At 35.2% G+C, this 16,081-nt stretch overlaps 1 protein-coding gene across 2 annotated transcripts in view; it reads left to right on the forward strand.

Moving 5' to 3' along the window:
* The window catches only part of LOC106129822 (beta-arrestin-1), a 79,059-nt gene that overhangs the window by 23,214 nt on the left and 39,764 nt on the right, over window positions 1–16,081 (forward strand). For both annotated transcript variants that reach the window (XM_013328507.2, XM_013328508.2), the window contains exon 2: window positions 2,334–2,398. The gene's annotated coding sequence lies outside the window, so the exon portion shown is untranslated. The remainder of the gene's footprint in view (window positions 1–2,333; window positions 2,399–16,081) is intronic.

Consider the following 16,081-nt stretch of genomic DNA (forward strand, 5'->3'; position numbering starts at 1 on the left):
CCAGTTTTGATGCTGCGCCGTGGAAATCTAATATGCCACGTATTTACTTACATTCTACAGCACATTTTACCTATTTATTTTCAATCACCTTTACATCGCGGTTACGTTTTATATACTTACTAGCTTTTGCCCGCAGCTTCGCCCGCGCAAATGTATTTTAGATTATAAGGATACGTCATAAAATTTCACCCAATTTTTTAATCCCGTATCGTGCGAGACTGTTTTAAGTTTATATTTGATTTAAATTCATATGGCTGCTCCCGTCTTGTCCCGTCTCTTCTCGTTCTGTTCCGTCCCGTCCCAACCTGTTGTGTCCCGTCCTGCCCCGTCCAGTCCTATCCTGTCCCATCCCAGCCTATTTAATGCCATCCTGCTTTCCGCAACTGATACGTATTTTTTACTAACCAATATTTAAGACTTCTCGCACTTCGACACCCATCAAAAAACATAGTTTCATACAAACTTCCAACCCTTATTTTTCGCCCTTGAGATGCAGTTTTCAAAATCCAATGTTTTAATGATTATTTCATACTAACCAAAATTTAATTCTAAAATTTCATGTGCCCAACGTTAAAATTGACGAAATTTCATACAAACTTACCACCCCTATTGCACTCCTATAGGAATGCAATTTTCAAAATCCAATAAATGAATTAATATTTTAATCTAACCGTGAATTTAAATCTAATGTGTCCAACACTAAAAATGACGAAGTTTCATACAAACTTGCAACCCCTATTTCACCCCCTTAGGAATAGAATATCCAAAAATCCTTTCTTAGCGGATCCCTCCTAATTAAAATCTACCTTCCTGCCAAATTTCACCTTTTTTGGCTGAGAAGATTTCGAGATTTCGTGATTCCTAAGTGAGTGGTTTTTCGCTTTTATATATATAGATTAATGTTGAAAATGAGAAAGACTGATATAAAAATGCTGCTTTAGAAAAATATTTCGCTAAGCGCTTTCAGGTCTAAGCCGCTCGACTGACTTCGATCAGAAATTGAGAATTTAAGAAGATATAGTCGTAGTAGGACCCGGGTTTTATTGTAGGCTTCTTTTGTGGTCAAAAGTCGTTTCTGGAAGGAAAATATAAATTATAAATATATATAGTGTGGGTTGATTACGTGATGATTTGTGTATAATGTAAAACTAGAGGCCGCCCGCGACTTCGTCCGCATGGAAACCCTATCAATCCCGCGGGAACTCTGGGATAAAAAGTAGCCTATGTGTTATTCTGGGTCTTCAGCTACCTACATACCAAATTTCATGGTAATCGGTTCAGTAGTTTTTGCGTGAAAGAGTAACAAACATCCATACATCCATACAAACTTTCGCCTTTATAATAGTAGTAGGATAATCATAATGACTGGTTATGATGTTCGCACTACAGAACTCTAACCTGCACCTATAGAATACCTAATGAAGAAACCTGCATATTCAGGCAACTGAATGTGAAACCAGAAATGAATCTTGCAAACGTCGCGGAGATTTTAAAAAATAAAACAAAAGAGAGGTGAGGATGTTACCGGGGTTAACGCTAGGAGAACGAAGATTAAATTTGAAATGTTATTAAAATCCTGCCCCATATAAGCGCCTTTGTTGCGAATCGAGCGCTCGTGGGCTCCGTAGAAAAAATATTTTGTCAAAATCTCATAATACCACTTGTTATTGTGTAACAGGCATCTTATTAAGATTTTCTGGAATACGAGGAAATACCCGCAGGCTACACTTAGTTCGCTAGAATATACAATAACATTACGTGTAGGGTAAAGAAGAAAAAAATATGTTTGTAGTACGATACGCTTGTTTACGCTATTCGATATATTTGCATGTAGCCAATTTGTGTCAATGCCAATCATTTTATCTATTTTATGCGTACATATTTACACGAGGAGACGCGTTATACATATATTCCCAGTAAAACATGATCACTCATTCATCATGGTCTCTATTATTTACGGGGTAGACTGAGCCAATAGTCTTACGACTTAGCCAATGGAATTTAGACAATAGTCTTACGACTTAGCCAATGGAATTTAGACTCAGAATTTGTGACTGAGCTAACCCAATCGCCTAAAAGGAGACTCCCAAGTTAACTTGACTTCACTTATAGTGACAGGTTCCTAGCCCATCGCTTATAAGAATTACATACAATTTATGAAGCCTATAGGCTTCATAAATTGTAAACCTTATCAAAGTTTAAGACTCACTTCTGTTTCATAGCGCCAACATTAGTTTAATTTGCCATGGTATTACTTTTGTTTGTAAATTACATTACAGTATTTTATAAAAAAAAACAACAAAAAAATCTTAAATTTATTTCCTTTTTTTCAGTTGAATGCAGCGATTGCGCGGGAGTGTCTCGCGGTTTCCCCGCGCCGCCTAGCCGCCCAATAAACGTAAGTAAGAGTGTAATAGCTAAATTGATCACAACAAACTCATTTACTTCATAGGAGTTAAAACTTGCGAGTCTCGAAGCCCTTTTTAGCTAATATTGTTATAAAAGAATTTTGACCTCTGTCCGGTAGTTTCATAGGTGGTCACTGCTTCATATCTTGTCTTGTGAATGACTCTTAATACTAATATTCAGTGCGTCATCCAAAAGACTAATAAAAAGTCGTTTTATCAAAAGTAAATCAGGTGATTAATTTTATATTCATTACAGTGCTAACATATAGAAACCTTACCTGGAATATACCCGCGTAGCACGGTACCCACGACGCCGTTTTTATCGCGCGTAAAACTATGGCTGTCCCGTTTCACGTCATAATAAAAAGCGAAACAGCGACAGATTTTCGCGCGTGCCATGCTACGAGAGCTGGTTCCGATTTATGGAATAAAATGCGTAACATTATTAGCTAAGTAATAACATGAAATACCTCGAACAACCTTCAAGCAAAGATCAAAAGAGTTTTCTATATCGATTGACGGGAGTTACGTGAAACATTTAGTGGAAAATTCTCACTTTTTTTATTGAAACTCGGCTGCGGACCTGTAATCAATTGTACGTGACACGTTTAGCGCCCCGGGACGTCTAATTTTTCCAGGAAACTAGGCTATCGTCCTGAAAAGCGATGCTAAACTAATGTGGAGAACGTTGCGACTTCGTTTTTCTTTACAAAGTTTTAAAAGGATTCTTTATGATGAAATTTAGTCTTAGTAATTTTACATACATACATTCAAATGGTCACGTCTATATCCCTTGCGGGGTAGACAGAGCCACCAGTCTTAAGTAGTTTTAGTCATTTTAAGTAACTAGATTATCACTTAGACAGTCAGAATGAATATTTATCTTCATCCCACTGACGTCCTGGTTATCTTCTCCAGTCTGGGTTTATGACCATGATTCTTGATTGGTTAAGGCAGGTTTATACACGCATTGACTCCCGTCAAAATTATAAGATTTAGATGTACTTAGATCGAAAACATGGAAGATAAGTCTTTTAACAATATATTTTATGATGTTGTTAATATTCCTAATCATCTCTCAGCTCAGCAAACACCTCCTGAGGATAATCCCATTAAAAGAGGATATAATCACAAAATATCCACTGTATAGATGTGTGTAGCAAGTCAACTTATTTCGTGTATCAAAAAGTATTCGAAATTTGAACCTTTAGGGCTGCACGTTTCGATAAATTTGCACTGTATGGTAAGCCTGGCTTTTGACAGAAAAGCCATTATACCCATCTTATACACACTTCTTCTTCCTCCTGGTTTAAGTTCTGGTTGCATTCTCACCACTATGGAGAGAAGCCCGGGGTATTGACCATGGATTCTGGATTGAGTGAGTCAAGTTTTTACACGAAGTGACCCCCATCTGCCCTCCGCAACCATTGCAAAGCAATCTAACCCATATTGGATCGATATACTCGCACACATAATACAGACAAAAGTTACAGGCAATAGTTAGCCTAAGGGCTTTATGTTGGAAGTGAGCTTCACTAAAGACAGGTTTATTTAAGTATTATAAAAAAAAAACAAAATTAAATCAGCAAATACTCATCAAATTCAGTGGCGTGCAGTTTTTTTACACTTACATAATTAAAATAGCACTGTTTCAGTTAATTTCAAACGAATCCTTGACTAAAGTTAAAGGAGTGGCATTGTCTTTGTTTCTCATTTTCATGTAATGTATGTACTCGTAATATAAGTACACTGATGTTTGTCCATACTTTGTTAGCAAATAGTCATGAGATGAACAGTTTACTTTTGCAAGTATAACTATCTGTTTGTATTTTTAATTTGTGTCATAAAAGTACACGAAAGTCTTGATCAGTATTCTCAACAGGATAATTTGTTATCACATTAAATTGTATTATGTCCGATTATGAGGCTACTGTTAAAATAATTTTTTGATGTCTTTGTTTTTTTACTTTGAGTGCCGAAACTCAGGCGTTGTATCTTAGAAAATTAAAATTCGTATTCATTGTTTGTCATAAAGAAAGGAATTATAAGGTTGTAGGTTGTAATACTCGTATTAGAATCTCATATGCTCTTAACTAGCGTTGAATTAAAAATGGCGGCGCTCTGCACAGGTACGGTCAACCGCTTATCAAATTACCCTGTATGGAACTCATGGTAATAAATGTGAATATGCAACGAGTTTGGGTAGGTTGATACGCTGTTTACTGTACCAGACACAAGCTATATTCCTATAGTTACATTGACATTTGTTCATGCATATGGAGTGCCCATAGATAGGTTGTAATGGAAGGTAAGTACTTGTCATATCATTAAGCCAAACAGCTGAACGTGGCCTATCAGTCTTTTCAAGATTGTTGGCTCGGTCTACCCTGTAAGGGATATAGATGTGATTATATGTATGTACAATACAATACAATACAAATTATCTTTATTGCCCATAAAAAATACATAATGTAGAAGAATCGGCGGACTTATCGCTAAGAAATCTCTTCCAGCCGACCTTTGGGTAGTGAAAGGTAAAATCCTGGAACCGGGTGGGCAGCATACTTAAGTTAGTGTATAATAAATAAACTACATATATATGTATGTACTTGTCATGTACTAACGTACTGTAGTTCCTTTTTTTAATTGCTGTATCCAGAGGAAGCGATAGATTTTTTGAACTGTCTGATGTTTCTCTTTCTTATGATGCTACATACGTTCATAGGGAAACTACCATGGTTAATAAACCATTTGGAAAAAACGTTTCTTTTTACGTGCCCATATACAGCTCAATCTTGCCATTTATGTCGTGTAAATATGGATATCTGATAAATATCGTCATAAATACTTTACCCTACATCCCTCATCCATCAAAAGTGTCATTCTATTCGTACCGACTCGATGAATCTATAGGTAAGTAGGTATTCCTACTTACTATATAACACTATTGTGTTTGCTTTGACCGATATTTGCGAGTATCTGTGTTGTTAGTATTTTTGTTGTAATAATTATCCTGGAATTTAAAAATTCATGATATTTTTTCTTCCTTCGATCTTTCAATTGATCCATAAAACTAATCACACCCCGATCCAACTACGGTAAAAGAAACATATTGTATGAAGGGTCGCAAATGTACTTACAACAGACTGCCAAATGAATTGAAAGAATGCAAATCTTTGACTTTGTTCACAGAAAGATTAAATAAACATATCTTCGAACAAGAGTTTAAAATTATTATTGTGACCTGTGCTTATTTAAAAAATTAACATTGCTTAAATGAGTTACGTATTTACTATGATTTGTATTAGTTTAAGGCTCATTGTAAGTGAATTTAATTCTTTATGAGTCAATAAAGATCCAATTAAAACCTATCCAATTCTCTTCACGCATAGTCATTGGTTGAGTCTACTCTTGACTAGATCTGTAATATTATCGATATAATTTGTAGCCATCTGTTCATCGCGAGATTTAATTACACCGACTATCACTTCGGTGTTGGCGCAGTAATTATCTCGTTAAACTAATAGTCCCAATTTATTGGCATATTAAAATAATTAAACTCTCGACCGAAAATATAATTTTAACTTGTCAGTTTTTATGTGTACACTAATAGGTCGCTAAGTTTTAGTAGGCTCTTTTTCTAATTTTAAAACCAATGTACCTTAGTTGGCAAATAAAATGAATATGAACATTTTAATGTAAGGATTTTAAATCGAGGGTATTGTTTGGTTGTTTATCTAATAGGTCTTAGCAACCTTAAATGGAAATCGGTTAAGCGGTGTTAAAGAAATAGATGTGCTCAAATTGGGTGATGTAGCACTTAGTTTAATCCAATGATAAATTATACTCTTAGTTAATGTGATGGTTACGTAGGTTTCTAAGGCCTTAAACACAAAGGAGTCAGCTGTAGCATATACTACATTTTTTTTTTTTTTTATTTAATTTGAGGCGAAATATGGCAACTCTGATGACCAGATTCAACGTCACCATTTTTATAAGTCTTGTTATAAAATATTTTCCGTGTCACAAACATCGCAAACATTCTTTATTTAACTTTCACTGTTATTTGTTTTCTTTATTAATCATTTTTAAAGAAGAACCGACCTATTTCTCCGCCGGATCATCTGAAACTTATTCAAAACATTTCCCGTCATTAATCTTGCTGTTTTTGTTTTGTTTGAGGACGTCCGTTATCGCGTTCTCAGTATAAGATGGATTGACACGAAACAATCACAAATATAGACATGTTCTAAATGAAAATATTGTACACTCAACAGCATATGAGCCTACCCAAATTCGCTGCCAATAAGCGTCTAATACAGCGTCGCGTAGAGTTTTATTCGGTGATATGCGGTTTACTGTGCGTACATAACAAAACTCAATGGTGTTATCAATATTATGAATGTTATTATATGTTATCACATTAAACTGAATTGTAAGACAATTTTAATAATGTGCAAAAATGTTCTCTATTACCATGACGTCTTACGAACATGAAAAGAACAACATCCTGTGATACCCACGGGAACAGCTAAAAAACGATATATATATTTACGAGTTGTGAGTATAACCTTTTTACATAGACATTGCCATAATTTTTTTATATATTTCGGTTCTAATTATGCGGCAAAACGGCATAAGTATTTTTTGGCATAAGGAAATAATTTCAGTTTTCAATGGACTTTGAACTAGAGACGTCATTCCTTACGCCATAGATCAGCATCGGGGCCTCAAGAGTGAAGACTACGTGACTGACGTAAACCGCACTATTACGGTATTCACGTAAAACATTCTACGTTCGAACTAAAACCACAGCTCATGCTGACTCGAAGTAACTCAAGGGTACGAAGCTTGAGAAAATTCAGTGTTCGTAATTTAAATTCTCTGAAAATTATGACGTGCCCGGTTGCGATTCGTACGTCTAAAGATCTTGTACAAGTAGATGCGTATACGCTTATTAATGGGTAATTAAACAAAATTTGTGCGAGAATTATACATTTTCTTGGGTAACTGAATTTTTCAATTATTTGTTCATTTATTATTGTTCTTCAATTATGTTTTTTCTTTATCCAAATATAATCAAGTTTTACTATAAACAAATAATTCTGTGAGACAACTTGTGCCTGATATGATGAACCACTGTAATCTTTACTACTTAATAACACTACCTATCAAAATATGTTGAGTCTATATATGGAACATCATAGGTAACCCGCTTCGTTCCTCGCCTTGAAAAGTTTCACCAATAATCTTTCAGAACTCTCACGTGCTTTTCAACAAAGATCTCACTAATCTATATAAATATATATATATACTTTTAAACGTGTTTCAAAGGCGTGTAGCTGCATAATAATATATAAAATCATACCTCCCAGAGGGCTAGACCTCTTTTGCTCTATCCATATTCATAAATATATTCATGTAAACTCTTCAGTTTAGGACCTTTACATAAGAAAACGCGCCTCTTTCCCGGAGGGGTAGGCAGAGGCAAAGACTATAATATTCTTCCACTTGACCTAATCCCTGCATATTTTCGCTTCATCCATTTCATAACTCTCTTCAAGCCAGCTCGCCGGTTGAGGCAAGTTTCTTGGCCTTTTCCAGTACGACGACGTCCCCGATTTGAAAAAGGTACCTTATCAAAAGCAAATAAATATTCTATTTATAAAACTTTCATACACATTCAATGGGTGCTTTTGTTTGGCTTCCTAACTAGGTGGTTGTATTAGCAGAACTTTAACGGAAACGTTACATACGTTTAATTATACACACTAGCTTTCGCCCATACTTTGCTCGTGTGTAAATTGTAGCCTACATGTTATTCTGGTGAATAACTTGTATAAGGTTTATATTGGAAGCTTCGACATAGCGTCGGTGATTAAATCGATGTCTGATGTAAAAATGCTTGATACACATATGAACTTTGGCCATGTACCGATGACTCTTTTTCCGAGTTATATATATATTAGTTTCAGTGTTAAACCGATGCTTTTACGGTGGAGAAAAACGGGTCCAATACTCGATGTCAACGAGAATATATATACAAAAGGAATGTCAACACCATATGATCAACAACTAAATAATTTTAAAGTATTCAGTGATGTATTAAAACATCGTCATGAGAAAACCTGCTCATTCAGGCAACTGAACGTATAACCATGCTCAAATTCGGGTTAAGTTCCCGTGCAAAGGATGCGAAAGTCAGATGGGAGTTGCTTGGTGTCCGAGTCAAATGTATAATCCTCTCGGCTCTGTAAAGTTCGTGCGTAACCTTTCGCGTCTTAAGTACGTCTCTTGAAACTCAGATGTTTTTGTAATTAATCGTTCGTCACTGCTTTTCATTTTCGTCACAGATTCAGGAAAATTTTCACGCCCAGCCATGGAATATTTTGAGACTGGTTTGAGAGCAGCTGTCGTGACTTTTATTTATTTTTTTCGCACTTTTCATGTAGAAATGAACAGGTGGAATGAATGACGGTCCTTGCATTGAACTAAAATTATGAAAAAGATTTATATTGAGGAAGTAAATTATGGTCAGGTTGCTTCCATGCTTGTCTGGCAATGAAGAAAAAAGCAATATGTGGGCCAGTTGTTTTTCCTCCTCGCTTTGCTCTTACTGGCAGATAATTTTAAGGATAAACTTGTCATTTTTAATACAATATTTCGACTTTATCTCTTACGAATTAGAGAAGCGCCAACAGCCTCGAAAATACTTGCATGAGACGTGCAGCTTGATGGCTTACTGATGAATCAGATAATGTCAGATTGCTAGCCAATCTTGGCTTTTTAGTTTCAAGCCACTTGTCATTTTCTCATGTAAAGCATCAGACATCACATATCTCTGTTTCGCCTTTTATTATAATGTGAAACGGGACACCCAAAGATTTTCGCGCGTGCCATGTTATGGGAACTGGTTAGGTGACTTACTTTACTAAAGCTGTAAATTATTTAGAGGTTTTATAATCTACATTCCCGTAGAGCCAAGCAACTAGGACGAGCTGCGAAGCCTCATTATTCCGAAGTGGTCTGACTGTAATTAAATAAAGTCTTAATCATCACCCCTCTTTAAGATTGTACTCGGTTAACGAGAGAGGTTGCCATGGTAACGCCGTGGTTGTTTGTGGGGATTTGAGTGGCGCGACAAGCGCTAGTGTTTAACTTTCAGCTCTGAGGGTTCCGTACCGGGTCAAATTCAAAGTCTTGATTTCTGAACATTGAATAGGAGCCCATACATCTTGTCCAGTTGCGAAGAAAATGTACAGTGTGTGTGTTTCAGCCGCTTCACTTGCCGATCAGACTGTAAAAGGCAATTAAGAAAAAGACTTATAAATTTGGTTTCTTCATTTAAGCGAGCAACCTGTCACTCTGAATTTCAATACTATCTATCTCTCATTGATAAAAATATACCTATATTAACATTTTTTTTTATCAGTGAGTTTTTGTCAAATAAGTAATCAAGAAACATTACGACGTAATTAAAGTTTTTTGCTTACGTTCAGATCGTGTAACGTCTTCTTCTTCTTCTTCTACGTGAGAAAAATTCCGAGTGGTTTTTTTTCCTTTGCGGAACCCTTGAAAGTCGACACAGTCACAGCGAATTCAAATTGGATGGCTTTATTTTCAAATGCACTCGGATTAATTTAAAAAGTTATAACAAACTCGATCGTTTGTGTGTGAAACGGATTGGAACGAAGCCAAATTATTTAAAAGACTGTCTAGCTAATACTGTTACCTTTATTAAATTTAACTAGCTGCTGATGGGAACTTTAGTGGAAAAAGTAAAAAATAATTGAAACTAAACCGAATTTGAACAAAAATAAATCTTCGTGTTGAAACTTCGTGTTAATATAGTTTTATGATAGTGAATTTTCTTAACATAGTTTATTTGTAATGTTTCATACATTTACGAGTCAAACACGCTAAGTTTTTCTCGAAACTCTCACGTTAGCTAATTTTAAAAACATTCCTAGCTTTCAAATGATACATTCGTACCTTAAATGTTATATTATCACTGTAATAGTTTAATTAATATTGAATTGATTAATGAAATATTTTTATGCGAAAAAGGTGACTGACTTATTTATCATCGTGAAGAGTTGTAAAACATTGAACATATTCGTCATAATTATAGATAGTAATAGTGACGCAGACATCGCGCAGTCCAAGAAAAAAAACCTAGTTAAGAATAAAATTGAACTCTAAATACTTATCTGAGAGGAAAATAGTTAAGGTTGTGTTAAATGAGAAACGAGATAAGCAGACCGTAAAATTGGACGTGACAGTCCGTCCTGTCAACATTGACTTATGCCAAATTAAAGTATGTGTTTGTGTATTTATATTTACAAAGTCTGTGCTATAAAGTTTTATATACAGTTAAAATAATTTGATCAAACAATGGGTTGCTGCACCTCAATTTTAATATAAGTCCTTTGAGTCCTTGTAATTGTGGTTACCGGCACCAATATAAAAGAGAATCGGACCACTCCATCTCTTTCCCATGGGTGTCGTAAAAAGCGACTAAGGAATAGGCTCATGGGATCCTTTGAGGCGATGGGATAGCAAACTGTCTTTATCTGAATCTTAACTCTTATCATTAAGCCTTACAGCTGAACGTGGCCTATCAGACAAGGTTCCCTTTTTCCTTCTTCAGACTTATATATATACTTACGCGAAATTTCAAGAAGATTATTTCAGTTTAGTACATAGCGCGTTAAGTGAAAAGGTAACAAACAAACAAACTCCATTTCGCATTTATAATATTAGTATGTATATATACATATGTACATAGAATACGCAAACACGACGTAATTTTCTGTTTAATTATGAATTCGAAGGAAACTCCTCCAATAAGGACGTGTGCTGGATATTACATTTGCCATATAACGGAACGTTTAAATTTAAGGGTAATGCGATGGAATTCATTTCAATGTTTGTTTAGGTACTTTGCTTTGCCATTATTTATTTATTCGTCGAGTTCGACAATGAAATTGGTTAAATTTGCATTGCCATGGAGAACAATCAGGTGACAGGCAATTGTAGGTTAAAATTAGCATTTATCATTATCACGAAGAACCGAAATCGTGATTGTAATCAATGTTGGTACATACATTTTTTATTGGCTCGAATTATTATAACAAGACTCGAATGATTTGAAACTTTTTATTCATTAAAACATTTAATTCATCATAATTTTAAAATCATTTTACCGATAAAATTTAATTCCATTGAAGTATAGCTACGCCGTAGCTATTCTAAGTGGTCAGTGTAGCAAAGCCGCTACAGAGCGTAGAGGTCGTAGCACTAATTAGCGTTTTTAAATTTTTGATATAATCTTTAAGGAATACCTGTTAATATCTTCGTAGTCAACACCACCTTAAATAGAGAGTGAGTTATACAAAACTTAAGGGGCACTAAGATTTTGTTTAGTCGAGAAAGTGTGCGCTGTTACAGAAAGTAAACGCGCGAGCAATGCACCCCTCCCGTTAATAAGGCCGTATATTAAAGAGACATCTGTGGTGGTATCTATTTCTTTACGTCACGAAATCAACGCGAGATTGTTATATCATAACTTAGAAACAGTCTTGTTGACCTAATTTCTAAACAATAAACACGTGACATCGTCTGGTTAAGTTGGAGACATAGCAACCCACTCCTCCCACCACTCAGCGGGAAACAAACCGCTTTTAACAACCGGATATTGCTCTTGTACGGGCGCAAAATCAAATTTCCTCGCCTCGCCGTTTCGTTCGTCCCATTTTATCTTCGCCTTGGTAGCGATTCAATTCTACTATGTTCAATGTTTAAATTTTACGTAAATCTGAATGCAACCGTGGTGCAGAAAGAATAGTTTTGCATTTCGAAGCTTTTTAGGGTAAGTGAGGTCGGATTGACTCGTGAAATTCTTGCTTGTGTATCCATTACCGATTATACGACATAATCATTGACGGAATCGATTCGACTCATTCTCTAAGAAGGACGCAACCGAGGCATACGATAGAAAGATAAATTCAAAATTTATCTTTAGATTCTGACAGCCTTTTTGTGTAACTTTGGATCCAAAGAATTCGAAATTCAATTGATGCTGGCGATTATGCTGACAAATGAACAAGAAAACATTGTATTGATAGAAAAATACATTACGAATTACAATTACTCTAGAGTCTGAAATCTAATCGTCAATTTTACCGGTTTAAGGTTACCTGAACAAAATTATTAGATCATGCCAATCGTTGCCGTTTCTAACGACGGCAACTCAAGGCGAAGTGGGGATGTCCAACTCAATTATACGTGACACAAAACATCAGGGTACAGATATAGTTTCGTTAGATGTCGACCCACTAAAATTTATTCTACTCGACAAAGCTATAGGCACTCAATGCGATTATAGTAACTTCTATAAACTCTTGTTTTTCTTTTTTTCGCCTATTCCCGGTTGCATCCTACGTCTTGTTTTCTGATATTATTCTTTCCATATCTGCCGGCCAGTATTTTCGAAATCTCTTAAACCACGACATTAAGTTTGATTTTATATTAAAAATATAATGGAGAGGAAATAATAAAGTCACTAAAGGTTTAATATTTTTTGCACAGTGTAAATTCACTACGGAAATCGCCGACAAAGTCTATACTTATATAATATCTGTGTTAACCTAAATAGGGTTTACTTTTGCTCTAACCTTGTTTTAAGCCCCAGAGATCAACAACCGGTAGCTCAATTAAAACGATCGCTCATAATTTGATCAGTCTACCGTGCCTGTCTTGTTTCCAACTGGATCCTAATTTTTGATATATCATCAGTCAATTGAATTTATAAAATAGGTTAGACAAGTTTCAATAAAGTAAATACGTGATGTTATATTGTATCACTACTAGCTTTTAGCCGCAATTCCTCTCGCGCGAATTTAGCGCCACTACAAAAGAAAACGGGTTTTTTCGCAAATCCAACCGTCCTAAGGGGACGATGGTACTGGAACTTTCGTTCCATACCATTGTCCTTCTCTAGATTAGATTACGCGAAATTTCACGAACATTGGTTAAGTAAATACAGCGTGAAGAGTTAACAAACAAAGTTACTTTCGCATTTATAATCTTAGTATCTCTGTAAGAAATTTCTTCAAAATTGGTTCAGTGGTTAAGGCGTCGAAATATAACAGATAGACAGAGTTACATTCGCATCAAACTAAAGATATTTTTAAGAACAATAATTTAGATTGTAATAAAAAAAATTGCAAAGAAAATAATTATAGTGCCAACTAGTAATAAAACAACAAACACTAACACGAGTGACCTACATACACCGTGCTACGAGATCTACGCCGTAGCCGCCTGCTACGCTGTCCGTAGCGGCTGGTAGCCATTTCCCACGTGACTAGCGCCACTTGTAGGTTTGTTTTTCTTTGCCCAGTCATAATAACTAGCGACGCGTCAGTAGCAAGGTAGAGTCACGTTTGGGGTTGCCATGAGTGAGTAAAAATTACAATATATATTTTTTTTATTTATCTGTATTAGAATAATAAGTTAGATATGTTCAAGGAAGTTCGCACGCATGAGGATATTTTTTTACATTGTGTGACACAAACTCGAACTGCAAAAATGGAATGAGGCTCAATTTTCTGTGATTTTTAAAATTAAATACTTACACTAGTTTCCTTGCTAACCGATGTTTTCCCTAACCATGATATCGATTAACGTATCCCTCAAAATATTGTAACTAGAACTTAGCGGGTAACAGTCATAAAATGCCATGTTCTATCGACGGACCGCGTAAATACGGTTTTATAGTTGGCGTACATGTAGAGCAAGATCCCAGAGCCGTAAGACACAACTTATTTTCTAAAGAATGGATCTTTCGATTCTCAGTAGTCTTTCATGTACTTTTAATACCTGCATGTTTGTGAGACTTGCCCGGTGACACCTGCGCAGGTACCAGGCGAGAAAGGTAACTAAAAATCACAGTTACTTAACTTAAATTTTTATGACTGATTTTTATATATATTTTATAGACTATTACTATGAAGTCATATCAGAGAAGTCAGACGCTTTCCATGCGCCAGAACAAGTTGTGTCTTACGGCTCTGGGATCTTGGACTAATGTAAATTACTGATGTCGATGTGCGTCATAGACTTCTGAACTGGAAGTGCGTATGTGACCGTAGCATTTTGTGTGTCGTCTCTGGAGAGATGATGTAAAATAAATAAATATATCACGTTTTTATCCATTATAGGGTAGACAGAGCCATATTTTTAAAAAGACGCCACGTTCAGGTGGATGATGTAAAAAAAAGTACTTTAGTTATAGTAACATTTTTGCTTGTTGCATCCTCCACGGCTTTGCTTCGGGCCCGGGGTCCGCTTTTTCTCTGCATACCACATATTTATTTGTTCAACAAACCGCAATTGATTTAATGTTAGATGACTGGCATAGACGTGATTTGTATGGTATGTCTGTTTCTATTCTTGTTTCGAAATTAGTGGTCGTAGAGCGGTGGTAACGTTTTTTTTTTTAACTATAAAATGTTTAATTGAATACATAATGAAAGTTTTGAGCCAATAGTTCGCTGTCTGTCAAAGACACAACATCCCTAACAGTTGATATAGTTAATCAAAATCCTTAGTAGTAAAACATATTTAGTAGTCATTATTGCCTGTTTTTGTGAAATGTGGTATTATTAACGATAGGTAGTATTTTGTTAACGATGTTATATGTATACAAAACATTGAAATAACACGAATCACGAACACTGTTTTATTTCTTGACTATTTTAGTACTACTTTTTATTAGTCTACCTGGCAAGGTTTTCGATACATAAAATGGATGATTCACATAATCATAAATGTTTTAAGGTCAGTATTTTATTGTCTATCCATGTAAAGGTATGGACATGGACCACGTTTTTGACGTCATTGCGCTAAATCTCAAGAAAAGTTTAGCGCTAACTTCCTGAAAATTGGCGCTTTTTAAAATGTTAGAATATTTGAAGTTTATATAGAATGGAGAGAAAAAGTTTTATCAAATTTAAAAGCAAAATAAGTTTGAAAAAAAACACAAGGCTACTCTACTAGGTACTTGTGTTTTGTTTGTTCACTTATTCAGTGAAATGACTATAATGAAAGGTCGTTAGCGCTTTTTCTTCAAAATCTTTGCCATGTAAAGGACTAGCGAATAACGTACTAAATTATTAAGACGTTATTTTCCGTAATTTCCAAACGAGGCTCATTTGGTCATGATAACGGTGTCACATATGCCACAACTGATCGATCCTACACGACAGTAATTACAATATAATCTAGGCACACATAAATGAGAGATAAGGTACTTACATAGGTACATAAGCATTATCTAATTACAGAATATGTCTTGGCAGCCTCGGTTAGTGGCTTCTACTTAAATTTACATTAATATACATATATTGTACTTAAATTAATATATATTGAATCTTAAGTTTACAGAGTTACGCTCCAAGATCACATTTTTATATTAAGAAAGAAAAACAACCTTACGGCAAAAGGAAATTAGAAAATTCCAATGGAACTTTTTATTCTCTTATTTCCTTTTGCAGTGAAAATTGTTTCTACATTTGGTTTGATTGCTGCTTTGCGTGAATCTGTGAATCTATTCCGTGGATTTCATGAGAAAAGATAAAGGGATCATTCGTTTTTTCCTTGTGCAACAG

This window comes from Amyelois transitella, chromosome 3 (assembly GCF_032362555.1).
Source record: "Amyelois transitella isolate CPQ chromosome 3, ilAmyTran1.1, whole genome shotgun sequence".
Lineage (NCBI taxonomy): Eukaryota > Metazoa > Arthropoda > Insecta > Lepidoptera > Pyralidae > Amyelois > Amyelois transitella.